This window comes from Curcuma longa, chromosome 1 (genome assembly GCF_044706935.1).
Source record: "Curcuma longa cultivar G26 ecotype Majalengka, Jawa Barat chromosome 1, ITB_CL_G26_1.1, whole genome shotgun sequence".
Taxonomy (NCBI): domain Eukaryota; kingdom Viridiplantae; phylum Streptophyta; class Magnoliopsida; order Zingiberales; family Zingiberaceae; genus Curcuma; species Curcuma longa.
This window is the reverse complement of record NC_133861.1, coordinates 26709756-26722066: the sequence shown is the minus strand read 5'-3', so window position 1 is coordinate 26722066 and position 12311 is coordinate 26709756. Positions and strand designations below refer to the sequence as shown.

The 12311-nt window shown below is 31.0% G+C and overlaps 1 protein-coding gene and 2 pseudogenes across 1 annotated transcript in view; 2 read left to right on the top strand and 1 right to left on the bottom strand.

The window, feature by feature from the left end:
* The window catches only part of LOC141827074 (D-lactate dehydrogenase [cytochrome], mitochondrial-like), an 81371-nt gene that overhangs the window by 49727 nt on the left and 19333 nt on the right, over nt 1–12311 (top strand). The gene's annotated exons all lie outside the window — the stretch shown is intronic.
* On the top strand, nt 1801–3429 carry LOC141848596 (uncharacterized; annotated as a pseudogene).
* Nucleotides 3942–6559, bottom strand: LOC141848570 (uncharacterized; annotated as a pseudogene).

Here is a 12311-nt window from a genome sequence, read left to right as displayed (position 1 = left end):
TTATCTTATAGATTACTTAGAAAAGAATTGACGACAGATACAAGAAAGAGATAAGATCAGAGTCTTTCTTTCTTAACCTAGAAAGATGATTTTACTCGACCATAATAAAAAAACACATTGATTTATTAGTAATAAATACATAGAAACACACTAAATAATTATAACTAGGAAATTAGTAGGGAATTAAATAAGAACATACAAACGTACTTACAACACTCTTGAGCAAACACGAATAAGATTACAAAATTAGGGGTTGAGGATTAGAACTTAGATGATGAAGGTGTATAGAGGTGTCTTGCTTTAGGCCTAAGTTGCTTTGAGTCTAAGTTACTTGAGTGGAGTCGTAAGTAGAGTACTCAAAAGGTAGTGGAGTCTTATCCTGCCAAAAGTAGTTGTCCTTGAGCTTATAATTTGGAGTCTGAGTCTTCTTTGTCAAGTAGAGTTTGATGTCAACTCTGAGCTCAACCTTCCATCATATTCTTAAGATTATGTTCTCCAATAGTGTCAAGTGATGGAGCCTTGGAAGATGAGTCAGCCAGCCTAGGTGGAGCATTGTGGCTTCGGGCTAAATAGGTATTAGCTATGTGGACTGAGCTTTTTAATTTTCTTACGGTCCAGTGGTCATATGTCTTTTTATATTTTTGGACAATAGCTTCATATTGAGTATTTATGGGAAAAGGGAAGAAATTTATTCTCATTTCCTTGGGTCTAGATTTTTTCTATAAAAGTTTCTCCGGCTAAGGTATAGTCGGAGGAATCTTGATGTCTCTTTTAGAACCACTGGCTTCTTTGGATAGAAGCTTGGTTTAGTTGGTCTGTAAGAGATGATCTTGTAGTTCCCTCTGTTTCTGGATTAGAGTTGTAGTTTTCAAGTTCCAAGTGGATCCCGTTGACTTCATGGATATCCATTCTGATAAGATGCTTTGCTGATTGTAGCTTCATATCAATCCACTCTGGAAGTACGCTTTCAAAAGTGCAAATAATAAAAGTTTCTTGTTCGAGTACATGTCGCACAGTATTTGACTAAACTTGCGAGGAAACTCTCGGGTAGAGTCTAGCTCATGGATGCATAATTTATGTAAGAGCTCATAATCCATGAATATAAACGGTCCTAAGAATATGAAATATATATTTTTGTTGATATGAATGTTTCTACCTAATCTGTACGCCTAGAAAATACTTTAGATTACCTGTTCTTTATTTCGGAAATTTTGATAAAGGTATGTTGTCAAATTTATGATTCATAATAAACACTTATAATTTTGTGTACTTTTGATCATTCTAAATTGAGAAAGTTGAATTTATATTCTTAGGAGATTGTTTCAAGTTAACTTTATAAAAATGTGTTATCGAAGAATACTCTTTGTATACGTAATCTATAAGCTTAAAATGATAAAGACATTCTTGACTTCAGTTGATAAAATGGCCCTTTTTGGGGATCCGTATTGACGGAGCTTCGTATACCGGGTTGCTCTTTTTCTAATTAATAATATATTTATAATATTTATTAATTGAATTTTTAATTTTATTAATATCTATATTTAAATGAATATTTAAACTTTTATTTTAGAATAAAAAATTCTATTATGCAGTTTAATAATTATTTAAAAATTTTAAATAACATTTATATGTGAAAATATTTATCTATTTATTAATTATTTTCACTAAAATTAGATATTCTTCTTGTAATTTTTTATCAAATAATTTTCTTATATTAATTTTATTAATGTTATAGTTACGAATATTATTGTGAACTATTTAATCAATTTACTATTCTTAATTTTTTATAATGCATAGGTAATGACATCAAAATAACAATCTTATGATCCAGTTTGGATAAACACATCAATTAGAGAATCGATTTTATTAGCAATATTTGCATTGCAATATGATTGGACACGATGCTAGAGTCATACGCCTAAAACATCTTGCTGGTGGATATTTGTATATTTTTAAATGCCCAAAAGTTTTTCAAGAAGTTCGACGTGTAATGAAACAGAAATTTGATGGCAAAAAAGCATTAAAGTGTAAACAACAACATAACTTTTTGATAGTTGAAGCTTTAAAGAAGCCATCTATGATGAATTTGAAAGTCATAGTGAAAGTCCAAATGACAAAGATTTTTTAATAGCTCTCAGTACCTCTCGAAATCAATATGAATATGAGCAACATATATGACATAGTGGTACTATAGTTGCCGCTAGTAGAAGTGAGAGTGGCTCAGTTGGTGCCAGTGGAAGTGACTCAACTACTACAACAATATTAGGAAGGAGTGCAAGTATTTGTATTTCTTTAACATAATGTGGTATTAGTCGTTTTTTTCTTTCTATGGGATGAAAATGTATACTTGATATTGTTGATGTTGATCCAGTGACATTCCCAAACTAAATTAGCAAACAAATTAGGATTGATAATGCCTATAGAAGAGAGCAGAAGAAATCAATTAGTTAAAGTATTGCTAAATTTTTTCATTTTAATCGTATTCCCCCTAATGCAGCAAACAACACAAACTACCTTGGTATAATGTCGAACATTCAAAAATCTAGGGTTGGTATTCAACCTCCGACTACAAATAAAATTATTGACTCGTATTTAGATGAAGTGGAGAAGATTAAGATTTGGATTCTATCATGCAAGAATCAATAGGGCTTATATGAGGTTATGTTGATATGTGATGGCTAGACAGAACCTACAGGATGAGCATTATAAACTTTCAATAGAAAGGTGATATTTTCATAAATCTATTGATGCAATTACTAACTATCATAAGACACTTTACATATATTATTTGATTGATAGTGTAGTTCAAAAGATAAGTACAGAACATAAAATGCAAGTGATTGCAGATAATGATGTCAACTTTAAGAGGGCTAGAGAGTTATTGGAGCAAAAATATAAAATTTTATTTTAGACACAATGTGCAACATACTATATTGATTTGATGATGACAGATATTGGTAAACTTGATATAGTAAAGAAGATACTAGAAAAAGTCAATCGTTAATAAAATTCCTCTATAATCATCATTAGATTCATGAATTATTGAGGAAATTTATTAACGGGGAGATTCTGCGACCAGGAGTGATTATGTTTGTCACTCACTTCCTCCTGTTAAAATCATTGTTTCAGAAAAAAGTTGGATTGAATGTCATGTTCATTTATGAAGATTGGGAAGCCTCTCAATATTCTAACACGACTAAAGGCAAGGTGTAGAAAATTATTATATCTGTTAGATTTTGAGACTATATTGCAGATATTCTTATAGTAGTAGAACCCTTATATACTATTCTACGTAAAGTTGATATTAACAAAGAAGCATAAATGGGCAACGTTTACAGTCTATTTCATGAAGCAAAAGAGGAAATTAAGAGGCATTTATAATCACCAACCAAATATCAATATTATATTGATATAATCATTGCAATATGAGATAACCAAATGAGAAAATATTCTTCATCAAAAGCTTTATCATTATCTTCTTCCTCTCCTATATCTCCTCTGATTTGTATTTTTTCAATCTACTGAATAAGAAATTGAGATGGTCGTAATGGGTCTCCTACTTCATCAAGTAATGGATTCTCAGCCTCAACAGCGCTCCACCAATCTATTATTGGATTTTTCTCAATTTGGACAAATCCAATATCAAATGGGTTTATATCACCAGACTCTTGTTCTTCCTTCTATTTTGTTATTGCTCTTAATTAAAGATGTATATTATAATGAACGTAGACAATCTTCTCTAAGCGACGATAAGAAAAACGATTTTATATTTTTGTATGAATGAGGGAGAAAGTTGACTAAGTTCTTCACAACCATTTGAAGATTTGTGTAAGAGAATTCGTATTGCAATCTTTTTCAAATTTGGAGTTGATCCTCTATATTGTAACAACCACTCAGTTATAAAATAAATAAGAACAAAATTTAAATAGTAATTATATTTATTAACAATAATTTTTAATATATTTACCTGTATTTATTTTATATCTACATGACACTACAAAAGGATTGTAAAAGAACCATTTGCCTCTCAAAATAATCAACTTTCATTAGTAGTCTCAACAACTAATTCTCTATTTGTTTGTAGTCTTATATTATATTTATGAGGGTCACTAATAGATCTTCATTTGTGTCATGATTATAACGGTATTGATATGTTGGATTGAGACAATAATCTAAAATAATTAAATATATATAATTATTAAAAGCAATATTAAAAATTCCTTATAATTAAAAAATACATACTTGTCAAATGAATATGTTTTTCTATTTGGTTGTCCCATCTTACAGTGATTATATCAATATAATGTTGATACTTTGATGGTGATTGTAAACGTCTCTTAGTTTCTTATTTTGCTTCATGAATTAGACGGTAAATATTGTCCATTTGTGGCTTCTTGCCCATATCGCATTTACGTAGAACTACGTACAAGAGCTCTACTGCTATAAGAATATTTGCAATATACTTCCAAAATCTAATATATATAATAATTTTTTACACCTCACCTTCTGTCGTGTTAGAATATCAAGAGGTTTCTCAATCCTCAGAAATGAAAATGGCCTTCAATCCGACTTTTTTCTAGAACAACGATTTCAATAGGAGAAAGTGAGTGATAAACCAAGTCACTCCTAGTTGTAGAATCTCTCCATCAATAAATTTCCTCATTAATTCATAAATCCAATGATGATTATAGAGGAATTTTGTTAACGATTGATCTTTTTCCATTACCTTTTTCACTATATTGAGTTTTCCGATATTTGTCACAAATGGATACAGTGTGTTGCGTATGGTGTCCAAAATAATATCTTTGCTCCAATAACTCTCTAACCCTTTTAAAGTTGACACCATTATTTGTAATCACCTGCACCATATGTTCTATACCTATATCTTGAACTATACTATCCAACAAAAGATATATGTAAGATACATCATGATAATCTATAGTTACGTCAATAGATTTATAAAATATCATTTTTCTATTGCAATATAGTAGAAAGTTGATAATGCTCATCGATGTAGGTTCTGTCCAACCATCACACATCAATATAACCTCATATAAGTTTTATTACTTCTTGTATGATAGGATCCAAGTCTTGATCTTATCCACTTGTTTATCTAAATACAGGCTAACAATTTCATATGCAGACGAAGGTTAAATACCAGGACTAGATTTTTGGATGTTGGATACTGACGCCGGGCGGGATAGCGATTATCCCGGGGGTTATATTGAATCCGTGGGTTCGACTGCGAACGTTGGAAACAATCTTCTAAAACCTGTTAATTCGGAAGAATAACAAGAGATAGGGAAATAAACGGCATTGCCGAAAATATTATTAAACCAAAACTTCTCTCCTAAACATCAACTCATAACATGTTTATATAGACCCAAACTCTAAGAAAGATTCATCGTAAAAAGGAAAATTTCTTAACAAACTCTAAAAGAAAGATTCCTCATAAAAAGAAAAATTTCTTAACAAACTCTAAAAGAAAGATTCCTTATAAAAAGGAAAATTTCTTAACAGACTCAATCTTAAAAATCCTAAACGGATTTAAAAAATTCTAAAATAAAAAAATAGAACTTTTCAAAACTACTCTAAATATCAAAAACTCCAAAAATAAAAATTATCAAAATTAATAATAAAAATCTTTAGATGCTCCTGCATCAGTCGCCCCAGGTTGAAAGAAACTCGTCCTCGAGTTTAAAGTAGTGTCAGGTGGTCGCCTAGGAAGAAGATCGTCTTGCACCAAATCAATAAAATTAATTAGTTGCTGGGCTTTAGAAATTTTCGTCGATCCGCTAATGAATATGACATCAGGAGGCCACGGGTTGATCATCTTCCTTGTTGGTAGCCTCAATCGTCCTTCTTCAAAGCCCAAAAGAAAGATTGATAGTCTCGATTTCTTCTCATCACAGCTCAAAAGGAAATATAATTGTATCGGAAGACATAAACTAATCATGTTTCTAGATGCTCCTGCATCAGACGGCCCAGGTTGAAAAGAACTCATCCTCGAGTTCAGGATAGTGTCTTCAAAATAAAAAATCTTTAAGTGCTGATGAATCAAAAGTCGTCGCGTAAGTGGTGGAATAGGAGGAAGATCCTCTGATATTAACTCAGTCAAATCTTTAGGCGGTTGTTGTACTTCTGATCGAACATAAACTGTATCCTCAGATAGTCTGTTATCTAGAATCTTACAATCATCACCATAAACTGCTTGCTTCTTCAAGTCAAGATCTTTCTTGCCATACTTCAAGATGTGATGCTCATCTTTCATCATTGCAATCTCTGTACGTTTTTCCTCTGTCTTATCTTTGTTCATCTTTGGCACCAGTTCAATGTCTGAGTCATGTAGATTGTGATAGGGGTCAAAGACATTAAAGTCATCCCTCTCCAGAGATAGCTTTCTAGGATGGAGAGCCATAAGATCAAACTTAAATTTTTCGTCGATATCATCGATGTCAAAATCTTGACGCTCATCCATATCAGCATCTTCAGTTTGTTGTGCTTCTTCCTGAATTTGAAGATCCACACCAACTTTATTGACAACTTCATCATTCATCATCATTGAACAAAACTTGAATATAGAAGCTCTTTTCCGGCAACGGTGCCTCCATTGAGGGAATTCTCAGTGTTCAAAACCTGCAACACATAGTCACCATCTTCATTGACAAATTCATCATCATAAAGTACCTCATCATATATTGGATCTCCAATTAACTCGGTCTTATTTTCTTCATGTTGAATGAATTGGGCTGCCGAATCAATGCAAGGTGAGGCAATGGAGATTCGAACTTCATCGATAGATGAACCATGCTGCTGATTGCCGTCGGACAAAGTGAGCTTCTGGTCTTCGATCAATGCTTCGTCCAGGTCTATCTCTTCTTCGTCAGCATCGTCATAAACTGGATCACCAAATATTTCGATCTTGTCATCATCTTCATCGCCTCCTGTGATCGGACGATCAAGAGAGTAGGACTGATCGTACTCGATGTTATCGAGGTCCTCATCTTCATGGTTGTCCTCATCGTCGTAGGAGGAAGGGGGGACATAGAGGTGTTGCAGAGCCGGTGTTCTTTTGAAGTTGTAGGTGGTGGGGTGGTTGATCCCAAATCCTTCAATCAACTGGTAAAACTCCTTCGTGGGATCATTGACTGATCTTGCATCCTGCCTCAACGTCTGATATCGTTGAAACACCGTCTGAGTATAGTCGAAAGGAAGAAAATAACTCTTCATCTTCTTCTTCATTTTCTCCCAGTCGGTAATTTTGGTCTTGCCTTGTTTCTCTCGTGAGCGTCGTAGTTGTTTCCACCAAGCAAATGCTCGGCCCTTGAGTTGGATGACAACCAACTTTACTTTCATCCGATCAGGCACCTCATTGTAATCAAAAATACTTTCTATTTCGTTGAGCCAATCAACGAATTCTTCTGCTTGAAAAGTTCCTGAAAACTCAGGTAAATCAATTTGAAAACCGAAGTCTACATACCGTTCTTCTCGACCTCGACGATCCGCGACCCTATCGGGGTGGTGGTAAGGATTGTCAAAGGTAGATACGGAATCAGAAGCACGGTCATAGCTCCTTCGATCTTCAAAACCCTTCGTCACTAGACGCTGGGTTAATTTTGCGACTTGCCTCCGCAAATCCTCAATCGTCTCCTCTTGCACGGTACGAGCTTCCTCTATCGGAACCTGATGAATGCGACCGTGACCGCCACGTCCACGACCACGACGACCCTCCATCGGATCTGATGCGCTCTGATACCAACTGACGCCGGGCGGGATAGCGATTATCCCGGGGGCAATATTGAATCCGTGGGTTCGACTGCGAACGTTGGAAACAATCTTCTAAAACCTGTTAATTCGGAAGAATAACAAGAGATAGGGAAATAAACGGCATTGCCGAAAATATTATTAAACCAAAACTTCTTCTCCTAAACATCAACTCATAACATGTTTATATAGACCCAAACTCTAAGAAAGATTCCTCGTAAAAAGGAAAATTTCTTAACAAACTCTAAAAGAAAGATTCCTCATAAAAAGGAAAATTTCTTAACAAACTCAATCCTTATAAAAATTTCCTAAACGGATTTAAAAAATTCTAAAATAAAAAAATAGAACTTTTCAAAACTACTCTAAATATCAAAAACTTAATAAAAATTATTAAAAATAAAAATTATCAAAATTAATAATAAAAATCTTTGGATGCTCCTGCATCACACTTCCACTAACGTCAATTATAGTACCACTATGTTGCGTATATTGCTTATATTCATATTGACTTCGAGAGGCATCGAGAGCTGCTAAAATTTCTTCGTCATTTGGACCTTCAAATTCATCATAGATTGGTCCTTTATAGCTTCGACTATTAAAAAGTTCACGTTGTTGTTGTTTATACTTTAATGCATGATCTCACTGTCGCATTCAATAATATAGATCATAAGATTATTATTTTGATGTCATTACCTATACATCATAAAAAAATTAAAAATAGTGAAAAGATCAAATAGTTCACAATGATATTCGTAACTATAACATTAACAAAATTAATATAAGAAAATTATGTGATAAAAAATTACAAGAACAATGTCTAATTTTAATGAAAATAATTAATAAATTTTTTTCACATATAAATATTATTTAAAATTTTTAAATAATTATTAAATGGCATAATATAATTTTTATTTTAAAATAAAAATTTAAATATTCATTTAAATATAGATATTAATAAAATTAAAAATTCAGTTAATAAATATTATAATTATATTATTAATGTTTAAGTTTTAAATTTATATAATATATATATTTACATAATTACAGTTTATATATTTATATAATATATAAAAAATTACAATTTATATATTTATTGGTATAAAAGTTTTCAAGTAATGGTCATTTTATAAATTAATGTCCATCCTTGTAAGCATACAAATTAATTATACAAAGAGCAATCTCCTATAACACATTTTTATAAAGTTGAAACAATCTCCTAGGAATATAAATTCAACTTTCTCAATTTAGAATGTTTCGGAATATAAATTCAACTTTCTCAATTTAGAATGATCAGAAGTACACAAAATTATAAGTGTTTTATTAGGAATCATAAACTCGACAATATATCTTTATCAAAACTTCCGAAATAAAGGACAGATAATCCAAAGAATTTTCTAGGTGTAGAGATCAAGTAAAAACGCTCATATCAATAAAAATATATGTTTCATATGCTTAGGAAGCATGAATCCTAAAAGCAGAAAGCTAAGTATATTAATATTCATTGATCCTAAGACAAAAAAGTTATTATCTATAATAATTATATAAAATTATGAATTAACACATAGATCCTAATTTATGTAAATTAATTATTTGTTCATTTAATTAATTATTGATTTATATAATATATTTATATAATTATAGTTTATAAATATTTTGAATAATATGTATATTAAATATTATAGTTTATATTATATACATATATAGCTTATATTGCATTCTAAAATCAAATTTATTAAAAAAATTATATATTTTTTAATTTTTTAACAATTAAAAATTCTAGAATTATTTATAAAACTCTAAACTTGTTTACAAAATTTTAAAATTATTTGAAACATTTTAAATATTTTTGTGAAATTTTAATCTATTTTTAATTTATAAACATAATTTAAGGTTTGATTTTGAATAAATTATCAATACGAATTTAAAATTTTTAATTAGAATATTTTATTTTTTTTACTTTAATTTTTTAATATTTTTAATAAAAATATAAAATTTTATATTATAATTATATTAGTTAATTAACAATTTATTTAATTAATTTTTAATTTATATAGTAATTAATTATTAATTAGAAATTATATATATAATTTAAATTATATGGTTTATAAAAAAACTTATATAACACTGATCATAGTTTATAATTTTTTTTATTTTAATATAATGATTTTAATTAAGATTGTTATATTAGATTTTAATAAATCCTACTTTCTAATTCCTCGTAATTTTAATTTTCGCCGCCTTCTCCTCTTTATTTTGCCGCCACCTTCCGCGTGATTTTTTCATCAACCGACATCTTTCCTCTCTCCAATTGAAATTGTACCTATCCAAAGAGTCGTTTCCACCTTGTTGTCACCGCTACTGATCTCTCCCCGTTTGCTTTGTCGATTGCCTTCACCAATGCTTCCAGGTAAGTCTTCATTTATTTATATAATATTTTTTTAATTAATCATTCTCGTGATCCACAAAATGAATCGCAAATTGATTCCTTCTGTCATGCATGTGTGATGCATGCAAAATTATCGCGTGTGTTGTGTCGGTGCCAGTTCCGTGTTAGAACTGTAAAAATTGTCCGTTTTGAGTGGCGCGATATGGTATTTTAATCCTTGATTTCTTTTATAATTTTTCATATATATATGGCAAATGACCCACTATCTTATATGAATATATAAGGTGAATGACTCATAATACATTCGAGAAAGATCCATTGTATATATATTGGGTGAACGATCCACAATTCACTCAATATGAAATACATTGTAAATATATATAAAGGGCGAACGACCTAGCATTAGGGGTGAGCAATTAGTTCAAAATTGAACAGACCGAATTGAACAAATCAAAATTGATTAAATCAAACTTTTTTGGTCAAATCGAACTGATTGAACTTTGCTACCAAAATCGAACATATCAAATCGATTAATTCGATCGGTTACCGAATTAATCAAACTTTTCTTATTAGTTGATTAATGATGTCATCAGTCCTCTAATGATGTCATTAATCGAATCATATTGAACAATCGAATTAGACTGTTTTATGAGTCGAGTTGCGCCCGATTTATGCATATACTGATTTTAATATATCAATCGACTGATAACATATTTATGAACTTGGGCCTTTCTTTTTGTTCCCGAGCAATCCAATCCCTTTTGCGAATTTAAAATCGAAATTGAACCGAATAAATTGAAAAAATGTATATTTTTTTTAAAAATGAAAATTTCCAATTAACATAATTAAACTTCCAAATTTGATTGGTCTGGTCCGTTAAGATTTAATCGATCTTTTGCTTATCCCTACTTGCAATCTACTCAATGAGAAAAATATTTCTTATATAATAGTTGAAGCTTACACATGCACTAAAGACTCAAGGGATGTCGCATTATAAGCAATAAATTTTGTTTTGTTAATTCAATAAAAGCCGTCACACAATTCCTTTAGAGTGCGGAACTAAATTTCTACATTGCACGTAGTCATGCAACTCTTTCAAAAGGCGTAGTTGAAGCTTTATACTACACGTAGTATGCTGCTCTTTCCAAGGGCAGAGCCAAAGCTCTATCCTACAAGTAGTTCATTCAATGTTATTAAATTATAATTTGTTTGTCTTAGTCTTTCGGTGTTCATGAAGTGATTCATATTCTTTTAAATCACTTTCTTAAGATTTTCATTTCAATCAACTTTAGCATCCTTTATTTTCTAGTAACAATGGTATATAAGTGTAAGAAGTAAAAAGATCATAAAATGGCAAGCAATTCAAAAGATAGGCAACAAAGGGAAAAGTGTTGAATGATTTTTAAAATAAATTAAATTACCCCAAGAGATTTATTATGCAATATTTTCCTTTGAAATTTTCCCCTTTAAAATAATATAGTTGCTTAGTCCCCTAATTATGATTTATCAAGTTTAATCGCACACAAGGAAAATGTCAAATAGAATTAAGCAAGAAAACCCAGCTAAATCGATCAAAGGGTCGAATTGTGCTCGCTTCTCTAGAGTGTTGATGGCAACATCAACGACAATGTGCAGCGTGTGACAACGTACGACTTAAGGGAAGTTAAGGTTTCCCAAGAAATCAAGAGGAGGCGGAAGACGACAACGACGTTCATAGGATTGGGAGAATAAAATTAGGGTTAGGGAATTTAAAAAGAGAGGGTAGGAGAAGAAATCGGTTGAGTTAAGAGTTGAAGTCATCTATTTTCATAGTCCTAGGTCTTAGGGCTCTGATACCAATTTCAATTTCATGTGGTGTGCTCTGATACCAATTTCGTGCGGTGCTAGGTACCAATTTCGTATGGTGCTAGGTAAGTCTGAGAAATTTTGCACACAACTAGCCAAAGACTTACTAATTCAAGTCAAAGAACTACTAAATAAAAATAAGACCCAGTTGGAAAATAACTTAAAAACTTTACATACAATATTAGAAGAAATCAAATATAAATGAACAAAATCCAATTTGAAAATATATATTATGAGGCAGCTTTGAATTATACACAACAATACTCAAAGACAAAGGACGACGGATATTATACGATAGATTTAATCGGAAAAGGAG